This window comes from Triturus cristatus, chromosome 3_1 (assembly GCF_964204655.1).
Source record: "Triturus cristatus chromosome 3_1, aTriCri1.1, whole genome shotgun sequence".
Taxonomy (NCBI): Eukaryota; Metazoa; Chordata; class Amphibia; order Caudata; family Salamandridae; genus Triturus; species Triturus cristatus.
Genome location: NC_140583.1, coordinates 570,616,025 through 570,630,499, shown reverse-complemented (window position 1 = coordinate 570,630,499; position 14,475 = coordinate 570,616,025). Strand labels below are relative to the sequence as shown.

Here is a 14,475-nt window from a genome sequence, read left to right as displayed (position 1 = left end):
TATGTGAAAATTACAATTTTAAAAACCATTTAATATCCTTAGCAGGATTATCATATTGTAAATCTTCTACCCCATGGTTTGTTTGCGCAGGTCATCAACACCAAAACCCTTGCTACCATAGTAATTTGTAAGATTCCATTTAACAAATACCTGCCTGCAGGTTTTGACCAACACAGTGTATTAAAAATCCACTATTAAAAGCTTATTGTATTTTAACACATGCTTTTCACAAGACATAAGTACGGCCTATTAACTTTCTCATGACATTTCATAATAAACAGACGAAATCTATTTATTCTGGCATAACTTTTGCCAATGCCAGTAACCATCATGCGGTCAAATATAAAATTACAAATACATACACAATTACAATTGGCACTCGTGGACACGGAAACATAGAATTGTTCCCGCCTGGTAAGAGCAGTAAGAAAAGCTGCTCCCATCAGGTAGGAGCAATGCTGGCTCTTGCTCCATCCAGAATCAGTGCTGGCAGGGGACCACGCAGTGCTGCGGGGGCTAAGGGCCTCCCCTTCCATCCCCAAACGTAGAAGATGGTGTGGGGTGCCCGTAACTTTAACCTTTGTCTTTTTATGAATTTCTAAGGTTTTTTTAAACACAAAGTAAGATATTATTACCATATCTAAATACAATGTTCCTTTAACCTTTGTTTTTTTTCAGTGAATTTCTAGTTTTGTTTTAAAGTAAGGCAAGCTTAACAAAAACAAGAGAGGGAGGGTCCCAGGGATATTTTAAATACCTGCAAGGATTACCTCCCAAACCAGTACACAAACAACAAAGAAATCCTTGGCTCTGGAATGCCTGTACAGGCAGAAGAAAACACTATAGGCAGTCTCTAGTGGCTTGTGGAGAAATCCCTCACCCAGCATAGGTGGCATGTTTTATCATCTGGGATTGTCCTCTTCAGTGGAAAGACCTAGTCCCGCCAAGGGCTACAACCTCTTCTCTGAAAGGAAGGAGATCAGGGATGTTTTATTCCTACGCTTGCTAGGATTTACTAAATCCTTCAGATGAGAAAGGACAAAAACTAATGTGATGAGGGCGCAGTGTAACAAAAAGGAGAACAACTCTAAAGTATAGGTAGTGAAGCTAAAACTAACAAGAGCGATGGAATTGCCTTTATTTGTTCGTTCTCGCTGCTAGAAATAAAAACAGTGCACCTTCAGTATGGATATAAAGCTGCACATGTCAGATGAAAAGAGTAGGTCTATATGTTTCAGCCTTGGAGACCCAGAGTGGTATCACGGCTTTTGTCAGTTGTTGGGTGCAGGTTTGGTTTGGGAGTTTCTTGAGGTTCAGGGTTCACTGGGATCCAGGCTAGGATCACTGGAAGGACCTCCTTAGGGTGTTGGTTCACTCATGGTCGGGCTCAGGGTGCTGGGAGCTGAGTGGGGGGAGACTCACAGAGTCAGCCGTAGTCAGATTCGGTTACTTTTGAGGAAGACCGATGCTCACAGTTGACATAGTCCTTTTTAGTCACAATGGCAGGGTAGGTTCTCTGGGTTTTTGAGGACTGCTGGCTGCAGGACACACTGAGGTTCTATTGGCGGAGTCTGAGGTCGGGACAGGCAAGTAGGACTGGGGCCATGCCAGTTGGTGTCCTCCTCTTCTCTCCGCACGGCTGTTCTGTCCTTCTCCTTGCTTCTTCTTTTCGGCTCTGGTCTGAGAAGGCAAGGTTCAGGGTTGCCCCTAAATACTACATTTAGGGGTATTTACAGGTAGGGACCAATCGGTCCCTTGCTTGGGGTGAGTACACCCCCTATTATGCCACTTTGCAAGATGGCGAAGACTGAGAGTTGTGCTTCACCTTAGCTCACTGTACGCTTCACTCGATCCAGAAATCCGTTAACATTCCAAGATAGAACATGGCCAGCGCCTCTCCTCTGGCCAGCCCCAGGTCCGGGTGTGAATTGGTCCATGTGAGTCTGGGAGGTCATTGGATGGGTGAGCTTGTCTTTGTTTATGTCTAGAGGTGAGACTGGTCACACGATATTCCCAAACAAGGGATCAGCCCCCTTGCTACGACACTGTGACAGCATGCGCAGCTTGGACCCAGGGAACAATGCACCTCCTCTTGACCTTGGAGTGCAGAGTCACCTGTCACCAGTGTAGCAGAAGCCGGTGGATCTGCAAGGGGCACAAGAAATGGATCCCACAGGGCCTGCATCAAGAAGAGGAAAGAACAGGAGGGTACAACACAGGCTGGACCGAGTAGCATTAGGGAGAACGAGGCACCCGCCTTGTGGGGAAATGGCCAAGTGCTTGGATAAGATAACGTGGAGGGGTACCGAAGTGGCACAGTCCATACAAAGAGGACGAGTGAGTGCACCGGTGGATCAGGTCTCACATCAAAGAGCCCCACTAGTTCCCGCCCTCCGGCATGTGCCCCCTAAGAATCCTGCATGTCCCATAGTCGACCACACCAGGCCGATCACAGCTGTCAGCACAAAGGGAGGCACTGGCCTGCCATAGGTGGCAAAACTCTGCCCTTCTACCCCACCGGCGGGGGACCAAGCAAATAGGAAAGGCAGAGTCACACAGTGGTGTGGCGGGTATGAAGGTCTGAATATAGCTCTAGTGCCCAGGTCTAATGACTGGAGTCGAGGGCCACAGGAAACGCACTGTTGTCCTCAAAGTTAAGTCATCATCCTGGGTCAGCAGAAGGGGGACCAGGTGACATTGCAGTACCACCATCAGAGTGGGGAGTCAGTGAGTATTCATAAAGGCCCCTAAGGCAGCAGAGGCCCCCGAAGAAATTGTCCCCAAGGCCAACGATGAAGATGAGGAGAAGCAAATAGAAATGGGGGGGGCCTGTGCCCCCCAAGGAAGTCAATAAAACATGGAAGTGGTCAGCACCACGTTCCAGGCAGTGGGAGGGGGACACAGCAGTGAAGTGCTCTGACCACTGGAGGAAAAGGGGCACCAGGAGCAGGCATCGGGATGGGTGGCCTCAGGATAGGGCCCAGACAAGGCCAAGAGTTGCAGGGCAAGGCTCCGTATCTCCTGCAGGGCCATATGTACTGGCATGGGATCTTCGCTACTCACCAGTGGGGCGCCGCAGTGTCTTTAGGAAGCAGAGCCCAAAGGGAGGGCTGGATGCCAGGTCCTAAATAGCCAGATCTCATCAGGTGGGGCTAAGGACCTGGTGCGTAGGGCGTTGCTGGATGGGAGGAGAGCATCCAGCAAACTGGGAGGTTGGTGCAAGGGAGGGTAATTAGGGCTCCCAGTGGCAACAACATTCTGTTCCAGGACACAAGCGTGACAGGAGTAAGTGCCTTCTGCGCATGGCACCCCAGGCTTCCTCGTGGGCTTCAGCCCCAAATTCATTGGAGGTCTGGTTCTGCTGACACAACCACGATGAGGAAGACTGACCCCAGGAAAATATTATTTTCATGGGTGCTCAGGGTTGTTTGTTCCCCCAGTGCACAACAAACTAGTCTGTGGGCATCTGCACGTTCATGGAATGGGAGTTGAAGTTCCTGATGGTGTGAGGATGGAAGCGGATGACTGAGGGATCCGTAGCACTCTTAGAGTGCAACAGTCATCTTGACGCTCCAAGCCACGCCCCCCCAGTTCCAAATATTATGTGACTATCCAGCTGCAGTACATTCAGAACTCCTTTAACAACCTGTCCCAATGTTTTTAAATCCTACCCATGTTAAAGCCATGTTACTGAGTCCATGCGTCATAAAGTATATCATGTTTGGGGCAGAACTAGGAGGGAATCAGGATGGATACTTCTGTCTGGCCTTCTGAACCTTCTTCAGTGTCTCAGTCCCACTCTTGCCCAGTGACTCAGAAAACTGGCAGAAGCATGTTAAAGCACAGTGGAACATGTAGTGAGGCATGTGGGAGAGAAATAATGTGTGAGAACAGATAACCCTCACAGATAGGGAAACCACTCATACAAAATTTGGAGATAAAATGCTTATGATGCCCAGAAACATATGAAAACCTCGTTTGATTGAGCAATGGCTTAAAGGAATCCAGGAAAGACAAATGTATGCCATGATTCAAGCACGGAGGAGGCACTCCCAATTGCAAACGGAGGGCAGCAAGGTAACAAACAGGTCCTGTATGATTTAGTATGGGCCCTGGTTAGGACTGAGAACAGGATGAGAAGAAGCCACTATGGGGGAAATAACTGCAAAGGATGGTGTATTTTTCCATTGGGTCATATACCTCGTTCCTACCATAGAATGAAAGCTGCACCCAGAGGGGAGTGAAAGAAAGTCCAGGCTCCTAAAACACCTTGCACAAGAGATTGCAGAGTAAGCAAACAGACCAGGCAGGAGAGCCAGGGTTTTTTCAAATCCCTGTCATGCAGAAAACAGGTTCCTCGTAAGGAAAGGGAAGAAAAGATGGCAGTAAAGGATCTAGCCACATAGGACATCACCCTCAGAAAGCTCATGAACAAGGAGGAATCAAGTGTTAGAGGAAACACAACTAGAAAAAAATGAAGACATGGGCTGCTATAACAGTAGGCAGAATTGCAGCAGAAAAGACCCAGCCAAGTAAAACATGGGGACGAGTGCTCACAGAGGTGAATGGTGTGTAGGGTTGGACTTGCTATTGTCAGTAAACAACTGTTGTTATGTTGCTTCTGAATGCCAAGATGTAGAGTCCTGAGAATCCTTACAGAACAGCTAACATGAGCATTTTGGATTAATGCCATATAGAAAAAGATTAAGCTTACTGAAATTTTACAAGCGAGTTTTAAGATTCACTTAAGATCTTCAAGGTAATAAGGGCCAATGGTATTGAAAAGAGCTCCTCTGAAACCACAGAAAGGAGCAAAAAGTTTAGTTCATGTGTAGGGACATTAATAATCATGCCTGAAAATCCAGACAACATGTTTAGCATACTAAGAAAAACATCCATGAAAAAGCAGCTCTAATGATCCTATACAGACAGGCAACCGTCAAACATTTGTGGCACAACCAAAAGTACTTTAGGACTCCTGTATTTGCATTTCTTGTAAACTGATCTCTCAGTACAAGAAGTCAACATTTTAGAAGTAAACTTTTTTTAAGTTTAGTTATCATTTTATACAAAGGGTACACACATTGAAGCCAGATCGGAATATAAAAAAAAACAATAATCCATTTGTGGCATAACAAATGATAAGGTGAGAAATAAAAATTGAAAACAAAATAACGCAGAATATCTGGGCATCACAGAGGAAGTCAAAGCAGCGCCCAGGACTGCACTGAATAATTAAAACACATTTATTCTGCCGTTCCATCATCTATAGAATGATCCAAAAACAGCAAGTAATCCCGCAGAGGGTGCCGGATATCTTTGCGAGTGGAAGCAATTGGCTGAATAGAGGCATACAATTCAGAGTTAGTATCGCAGTAGGAAAGATCTTTCAGCCAGGCTGCCATCGTTGGAGGAATGCAAGCACCCCAGTGCAGTGAGATCTGCCGTTTGGCTAGGAGTAAGGCACTGGCAGTAAAACGGTGTCATCCTAATGCTGATGGGTAAACATACCCCAACAGAGCCATCAGGGGGTCGAGAATAAGAGATTGTTCAAGCATGAGCGTCAAAGTGGAATAAATATCCCCGGAGTAGGATGCAATCACACCGCAGGTCCATGATAAATTAATTAAATCTGCCTGATCCGCCTGGCATTTGTGACAGCAGTGGGATCAAGAGGGATCACATTTTGCCAATGCCTGAGAGGTACTGTAAGCCCTGTGGAGATATTCATAATGTAGAAATTTATGCCGGAGGTTGCCAGAAATAAGTGTAGTTTGCATGCGACAATAATACCAAATCTTATCTGAGATGGAGATACCCAGGCCACGTTCCCATGCCCTCTTAGCCCTCTCCACCCTAGTAGACTTCAGTTACAGGGAAGTATGGTATCATTTGGAAAAAATGGGTGGTGAGGTGATCACCAGTGTGAGGGGTGGGAAGTCTTTGGGTTCAGCCAGATAAGCAGGTAACACCTCACGCAATGTGCTATGTAAACGGTGGAATGTGAATCTGTCCATGAATGTCAAGTGACCTCCCTTATTCAGAGTGGATTTGGGTTTGAGCACGCCATTCCCACAAAGTTCGCTGAGACTCCGAACTCATTCATGTGGAGGGAATGCTGCACCTGACGTTCTAAAGTGGGTGGGAGTCATGGGGTTATTTGAAAGTGAAACATATGCAGAATAGAGAATATCCCCACCCAGGTAGCACAGGATTTTAAACCATAACCAGTTCGTGGTAGCAAGTGTCTGTTTGGTATTAGGTATATAAACAAACAAGCATTGGCATAGCCAATAGGTCTCGCTTTTGGGACCTTATAAGTATTTAGTTATGCAGCACAATATCCTTGGCGCAACGCCATCAACTGTTGCATGGCTAAACACTTATAAGGTCCCAAAGATGAGACCTATTGGCTATGCCAAATCATATGCAATGCAATAGGTCTCACATTAGGGAACGTTTGAGCTATTGGCATTGCAAATATAATGTTTGTTAGATTTTTTTCTTTGTCCAAAAATATACCAGCAGTACCATAAGTAATTAAAGAAAATCTAAGAAGCAATAAAGGGTGCAGTACCACAGGCTGTTACTAAGTGTCCCTGTGGAGTTGTAAAGGGACCTCTATTAGCCACATAACTATTGCACCCTTAATGCAATTATAAAGACAAAGATTGCAGATGAGCATATGTTTCCATTTATTTTTATTGGTAGTGAGATTTTTGTTAGCTTACGTTTTAAATATGCACCATTGTTGTTTATTTTGATAAATATGTTATAGACATGAATTCTAAAATGATAAAACTACCGGGAGTACTGGCGCTTTGATTGTGATTTTGAAATGGGGGCTGGCAGCCGGATGTCCAACTGACTTTGATGAGATAATTGTGTGTAAGCTTCCGTTTTGGAATAAAGTTGCTAGTCTATGGTTAGATGTGCGATTTCGTTAGCAAGGTGGAATAAATATGAGAGACTCACGTGCGGTCTCATGGAAGCATCACTGTGTCGGTTTTTTAAGGCTGATGCTCCACAGTCAATAAATGAACGAAGAAACATATTAATGTATGTATGAATGAATGGACGAACCGACCAATTACGGAGCCAAGACAACAAACTTGTAGCGACTAGGCAAATTCAATCACTCAAACGTCCCACTTCTTGGCTGAAATAGTGGAGGGCACACTGGCTGTTTGGGGAGGGGCATTTGTGTGAGTTTGTCTTTTAAGAAATAGACTGGTTATTTCTAACTGCATGTCCAAGCGTCTGCTCACGTTGGAAATGAAGTGTGGAGGGCACCCCTGATGTAAAAGGTATGGCACTGCGTGTGTAATGCTGGGCATTGGTAGTGTTATTCCTTGTCTAGCTTTGTGAGAACAAAAACATCACCATCCAGCTCGCGAGCACATTCATTCATAACGATACACCTGAGTGGTGCTTCGAGGCTCACCCTACGAGGCGCAAGACTGAGCCATTTCTCATTTGTATATGGAAAGGAATGAGCAACCAGAGCGGATGCGTGCATTACGACTAGCATCTCTAGGGCATACATTTTATTTTATGATCATATAGATGCACAATGAAAATTGTATCTTAGTTACAGATGCCAGTAGACGAGGTAGGAAGCAGAGAAGGATTTTGACAACAACTAATTAACTTGTGGAATGTTTAAAATACGACTGTGCGGAAAAAAAGATGACGAGCTAAATGGTGTGCAACTAACACACATGAATGTGTGTGTGTTTGTGAAAGGTCAAAGGGATATTAATGGGTGTATCTGTACAAGAGCGAGGATGTGTGCAATTTTGTGTGTTGGTGCCTGCGTGTGCAAACAGGAGTAGGCAGAGGTGTAAGCATGTGTGTATGTTAAAGAATGTGTATTTCTTGCCTGTGTGTGTTTGAGTGAGCGTACATTGCAGTGAGTGCGTGTGCAACATTGAAAAAAGAGTGTGTTTGTGTTTATATATGTATATATGTGCGTTATCTTTGGGGAAACGCCATTGTGTGCAAGCGTAAGGGTACAAACAAGTGCATGTACATGTGAGCGAGTGCATGTCTGTACATAGAGGTGTGTGCAAGTGCGTGCACACGTTTAAGCGTCTGCGACTCTGCCTGTGAATGAATGTATTTTGTGTGTGGAACTAGTAGGAAAAAGAGGACAGAAGAGCCATGGCATGAGGTCAAGTGACAATTATATTGATTCACTCACTAGGAGCTAAGGACGCTTCACACACCCGGTCATTTTACAAAAGTAGATAGTGCGCTCTTTGTGAATGAAGTACGGTGGATTGAAAATCTCTTCCTAGAGTAGGAGCGCAAGAGGTGAATTAATAATACAAAATGAAGAAAGTCGCAAAGCACTGGGGCATATGCGGAAGACATGGGGGGGTAAACAGAAGGCGACAAAATGGAAACCGAATGAGAAGCGAAAACAGAGACACAGAGGACAGAAAACGAGGTAGAGGGTAAGTGAAGAGACAGGAATGTGGGTGGATGGAGAAAAGGAGAGAGAGCAAAACAGTGGTTTAAAGAGAGGAATATCAAAGGACAGAGCACGAAAGGAGAGAGAGAAAATGCATCTTGAAACTGACATCGAATGAAAGAGACAGAAGGTGGCAGTAAGATAGGTAGGTGGAGAATGAAAGAGCACAGAGTGGAAAATAAGAGACAAAATACATAACTAGACAAGCATTAGCCAGGCGGCAGTAAAAGTAACGCCGCGCGGCTGTGAAAGCGAAAGTCATTGCGATCGCGATCATTCTGAAAGCGAAAGTGATCACGATGATGGGCTAAAGCACGCTAGGGATGCGCGCGCACCAGTGCTTGCGCTGATGCGCATGACAGTAAGCTGGTGGCCGCTTTGGTAGCACTTTTAAAAGCAGCTACTAAATGTCTCGGCCAGATCATCGCATGCGCTGGTTCAGGCGAGACTTAAAAAGGACAGCTCCTAACTGAATCTACCACATCCAGAAAGTACTCATAAAATGAAAACTAAATTGTATTATTTGGAAACTCTTATGTTTTTTAGAAGAACCCTCACCCACCAACCTTGGTGGCATGCTTCATTATCAGGTTCCCACTTAGGACGCCAAATGCATCCCAGGTGTGTTTCGACGCCTGTTTACAGCGAAGCGGGTGTTCGTCGTGCAGGATGGTGAGAAGTGTTTTCTTCTAAAATTGTCTCTAGGATCCCCCTCCAAGCCTGGAGAGAAGACTTCTTTAATAATGGGGTCCTTAGGCAAGGTTAAAAGTAATAAGGGTGGATGCTTTATGTAATTAAATTGATCTCAAACATCCGTTGGTTGGTCTACATGCTGCAGCCCTTTTTGCTAAATTTCTAGGCTTTTTTCAGGACCAGTGGTCCGAGTACACACGCTAAGGTGTACTTCTTAATAAATAGGGAACCGAAGATCTGGGATCTCCTGTCTGGGCCGAAATAGGTAACCGACATGGGCGGTTGACCTTGATGAAGTGTGACTATAGCCACCGCCCCCGCCGAGATCCATGTCATTCCACTAATTTGTGAATGCTATACAGCGTACGAAGTAGAAACCGTGAGTTTTTAATTAATAAGAGACAATGGCCGATAAGAAGTACAAAGATATGATCGTTTGTTTGGTTTAAGCAGTAGGGTGATGACAGCTTCTCGTAGTGTGGGAGGGAGGCAACCCTGCTCAAGAGATTCCATGTACATTTCTAACAAATGCAGGACCATTAGTGGTTTGAGTGCTTTATAAAAATCTCACGAGAATACAAGCTTTTGATCCACACAACCCATCTATGGCCTGAGAGATTTCCTCACATGTAATGGAGGAATCAAGAAATTGTTGATGATCAGCTTCGAGCCAAACCATAGCAATTTCAGACAAATAGCCGGCCCAGGCTTTGTTGTCGTTAGAGGATCACGACACGTGAAGAGACATGTAATAGTGTGTGAAGTCCACCATCAGTGCCATTGAGCTGTTGTAAATGAGATACATATATGGCATGGTATGTGGGTGCAGTACGCGAGTCAACATTCATCCAGGGTTTTCACCCTCACACTAACTGAGTGCCCTAGCATATTTCCCCAAATAAGCGACCTCTTGGTCGGCAAGATCATGAAACTCGTGCAGTAGTTTCAACCTGTCGTGCAGATGGTGTGTGTGTGGCAAGGCTCTGCCATGAGAGTCCACATTTGGAAGTTTTTCCTCTATCTTAGCAAGATCATTGCGGATGCTACGGAGTACCCCTGCATGTTTTGAAATACACATTTCTCTTATATAGACCTTAAATGCTTCCCATAGGGTAAAATATTGCTGTCCAGTGCCAGTTTTAATAGAGAAATATTTTGTGATAGCATCCCGGACTTCCGAGCGAAAACGGCATCATATAATGCATTGGAGGGGAAACGCCAATAGCGGGTCATAATAGTGCTAAGCCAGAGGAGTGCACTCTGGGACATATACGAATGGTCAATGCGGGTCCGCACATTATGCTGCACGGAAATAATAAGTATAATCACGTTTACGTGGATATTTATTGCGCCATACATTGGATACCTGAAACGTATTGATAAGATCTGTTAATGTTTGAGCAGGGGTTTAGTGACCACAGAGGATCCAGTGAAATCAAGTTCGGGTTGGCAGGTAATATTGAGGTCACCACATAGTATATTGTAATTGGCTAATCTGTGAAGACAGGGAAAAAATCAGGGGAGTCAGTGAAAGGTGCATGTATATTTACAGGGAGCACATTGTGGCCTATCAACTTGCCCAAAACCAACTGGTAGCACAAGTGGTAGCACACCACGGGGTCAGAAGTGCTGCCTAGTGCCTTTATGGGAACACCACTATGTATCAAAATGCATGCCCCCGTGAAAAAGAGCTGGAGTGGGAGAAAAAGCGATGAGAGCACCAGGAGGAGGCATAAGTACATTCTGATCTAGGTGATAAGTGTGTTTCCTGAAGGAAGGCCAATTGGACCCCATGCTGAACTACATAAGCACAAATCTGTTTTCCTTCCTGGGATCGTTCAAGCCTCATTTAATGTCATACAGGAGAGTTGTAACACCGAATTTCTAGTGTTATGGATGGATCTAGGAACTGAGGATATCACAATAAAAAAAAGTGTTCCAAAATTACTTTTGCATGTACCACAAAAGAGGAGTGGCTTCAGCAATCAAGAAAACACAGAAAATCCTCCCACCCACCAACTCCAGCAAAAACAGTCACTGAAGAACCCAAAACACCCTAAAAGAAATCAAGAATTTAACGAAATGGTATACACTTCGAAGGGGTGACAGCGCCCAGAGGAGCAAAGTCCTAGAAGCAGCATGAATGAAAACAATATAGGTCATTGAGCAAATTATCAATGCGAAAAGATAAACAATAAAGTAGAGTCTAAAAAAAGGCACATTTAGGAAAAATGAACGCACTAAAGTAAACAACATGTACGCAAAAGACATTCTTGTGTGTTGAAGGAGCGATGAGTCCACCAGGGTACTAGTGTACTAAGAGAAGTGGGAGCCCTGCTGAGCTACGGGCAGGGGAATATCCACTTAGTGAGTGTTTCTTGCAGAACTATGCAGCATCTGCTGGGGTGGTAAAAATGTAGTGTTGACCTTCTAGTTCCACACAAAGTCCTGCACGGTAAAGTATTCCATTGGCTTACAATCTGGGAAGAAGGAGACTGTAGTCTTAAAATTAGGATTTTTTCTCAGTTTAGTAGTAATATAGTTAGGACTCCTAACTTTAGGACTCCTAAATGCCTTCTGTGAATACCGAAAGCCTTAAAATTAGGATTTTTCTTAGTTTAGTAGTAGTAAAGTTAGGCGTTCTAACTTTAGGACTCCTAAACTGAGAAAAATTCTAATTTTAAGACTTTCGGTATTCACAGAAGGCATTTAGGAGTCCTAAAGTTAGGACTCCTAACTTCTGTGAATACCGAAGTGAGTAAGTGTCTTCTGTGAATACCAAAATGAGTAAGTGCCTTCTGTGAATACCAAAATGGTAGTAAGTTTAGGATTTTTGTCTTAAGTTAGTTCGGTGAATTGGGCCCATAGATTGCAACACTGCTCTGTGTCTGGCTCGTGACAAGGGTCCCCTGCAGTACTTGGGCGCTACTGAAATTAAGAATCTTGACGATGATGTGTTGCGGTGGCGCTCCAGGAACCAGAATCGAAACAAGCGATCAATGGGCTCTCTCGACTATAATGGTAGCAGTAAAGAATTGCCTAGCAAAAAGTTCCTCCAAATGATGCTCCACAAAGACATCCATGTGGCCAGTATTGGTGGATTCTGGTATACCAGCGATGCGGATGCTATTACTGCAAGACCTTGCCTCCAAATCTTCATTATTGGCACTGTAGAAGTCATGCCCGGTGGCAGTGGTGAAAACATGTGGTGCCATGTGTACCAGAAGGCAAAATCAGGGTAGGGAAGCCACACAGATCCGGGGGTGGAAGCAGTCACATCTCAAAGCAAGACGCTCCCATCAATCCTGAGGTCAGAAATGGCAGAGGGCATCCAACACCAGCACAAGGCAGCACGGCCAAGGCGCATCCCACCACGCTCCAAACTCAAGCAGGAGGGCATAGCAGAGCTGCGCAAGGCCGGTAACACATAGAGCCCCAGCCCAAGAGGAGCACAGAGTGGTTCCCTCTCCTTATCACCAGTCGGCACTGCCAGAATGAATCAGGCCCAGGGGAGTAGCAGTAGATCAATCGTGCCCTATGTCCTGCCCCACATCCACTTCAAAGGGCTTGCCTCCAGCACACACAAAGAAACCTAACACTAGCTTTTTCTCATCAACCCAGACTTCCTGGAGCCTTGATAGGGGAAGGGAGCAACTTTACAGAACCAGAGGTAGGGGTGGGACTGGGTTTCCCCCCACACACAAAGGTTGGCCCCATATATAAATCATGGACCCTCAGACCATCATCAGAACACTTGTGGACATCACAGAAGAAGGACTGCCCTGCTGCGAGAGGATTGCCATACTGGTTGAGGACTGTCTTGCTGTCTGAGAAGGAAGACTAGACCTGCTTACCTTCATCTCAGGCACACCTGAGTGACTCTAGTAGTCAGTTGGCTGACCTACTGTTATGCCCTACAGAGATATAATTCCAAAGGCCTCTCTGCAACTGCCCAGCTGACCTGCTGCAACTGGCTCTGCAATTGAGGCAGCCTGAGCCCTGTTGGCCTCTGCTTGAGTGAGTTACTGATTCCCAAGAGGTGCCCCCCCCTAGGTCATGGACTCTTGGCTAGCATCAGTTTGAGCACCTCCTAAGAAGAAACTGTGACATCCTGGCGTTTGGGCTCTTCATGACCTCAAATGGCCCCTTTGTGCTTAGACTCTGCTACCCACAAAGACTGCCAACACAAAGTTCTGGTGAAGTCATGCTCTTTGTGCTACAGCAACTGCCAGCTATGACCGGCAACGCAAGATCTACACTTTACACCACAGCAATGATAGACCATGGTGACTACCAATGAGAAGCACAAGGAGCAACCGTCTGCCATACCTGCCCAGCTCTTCATCCTACAGTAATGACAGACTGCACCACCTGGTATGCTCTTCGCACTAAAGTGACAACCATCCATGATGTTCTCCCTCTCCTTGCAGCCTCTAACCGTAACTGGCACTCTTCACGCTAAACTCTGACAAGGTAACTCTCTCAGCGGGACTAACCTGGACCCTGTATCTGACCTGCGCTCCATTGCGGTCAGCCTGAACTTGTTACTTTATCCCGTTCCTGCACAAACAGATGACCACAAGTGCCGCTTTGTGCTTTTAGGAAAATATATTTTCTTAGAACTTCAAAATTGAATATCTCCAGTTCTACTGATTTGATGTTTGCCACTTTGGTATCAATTTAGTTATTGAAATGTACTCTATGTTTCTAAATTGGTTGGGATTTTTCTTGCATTTTGCTTTCACTATATTACTGTTTGTGTGCTGCATAAATACGTTATACTTTGGGCCTTTGAGATTCACGAAGGGATGCTATGTGTAGTAAAGGTAAGAGTATGGAGTCATCACTCTTGTGGCAGAGACTTTGAACTCGTGGCAGAATCTCCTCATGACGCAGCCCCTGCGGTGCGCCAAGCGGAGATTCTGTCACTAGTGTGGAAACTCCGCCATGTAACTTTACTACACGTACGTATCTTTATGAATTGGGCCCACAGCCTCTGAGCTAAGCCTCACTGTTTGCGCCATGCTAATAAGATGGTTGTTCACATGCTAATTTAGTGACTTTTTGGTTCACTCTGAAAAGGATTGTGGTTGTTGCCTGAGTGGAGCTTCCACCTCCTTCAACCAATAGCCCAATTTTTTACAACTGACAAATGGTGAAATTTTGTATGTGTCATATATTATTCATTAATACTTACATGTTTTTCTTAGAGAACACGGCTAATATGTGCAAAAAGACCCAGAGTAATACACTTTAAACAATAAATTATTTTGCACAATTTAGTTCTGTTGTTCATATGATATAAA

At 45.0% G+C, this 14,475-nt stretch overlaps 1 protein-coding gene across 2 annotated transcripts in view; it reads right to left on the bottom strand.

The window, feature by feature from the left end:
* ST8SIA2 (ST8 alpha-N-acetyl-neuraminide alpha-2,8-sialyltransferase 2) overlaps positions 1–14,475 on the bottom strand; it is a 359,568-nt gene that overhangs the window by 70,499 nt on the left and 274,594 nt on the right. The window lies entirely within an intron of this gene.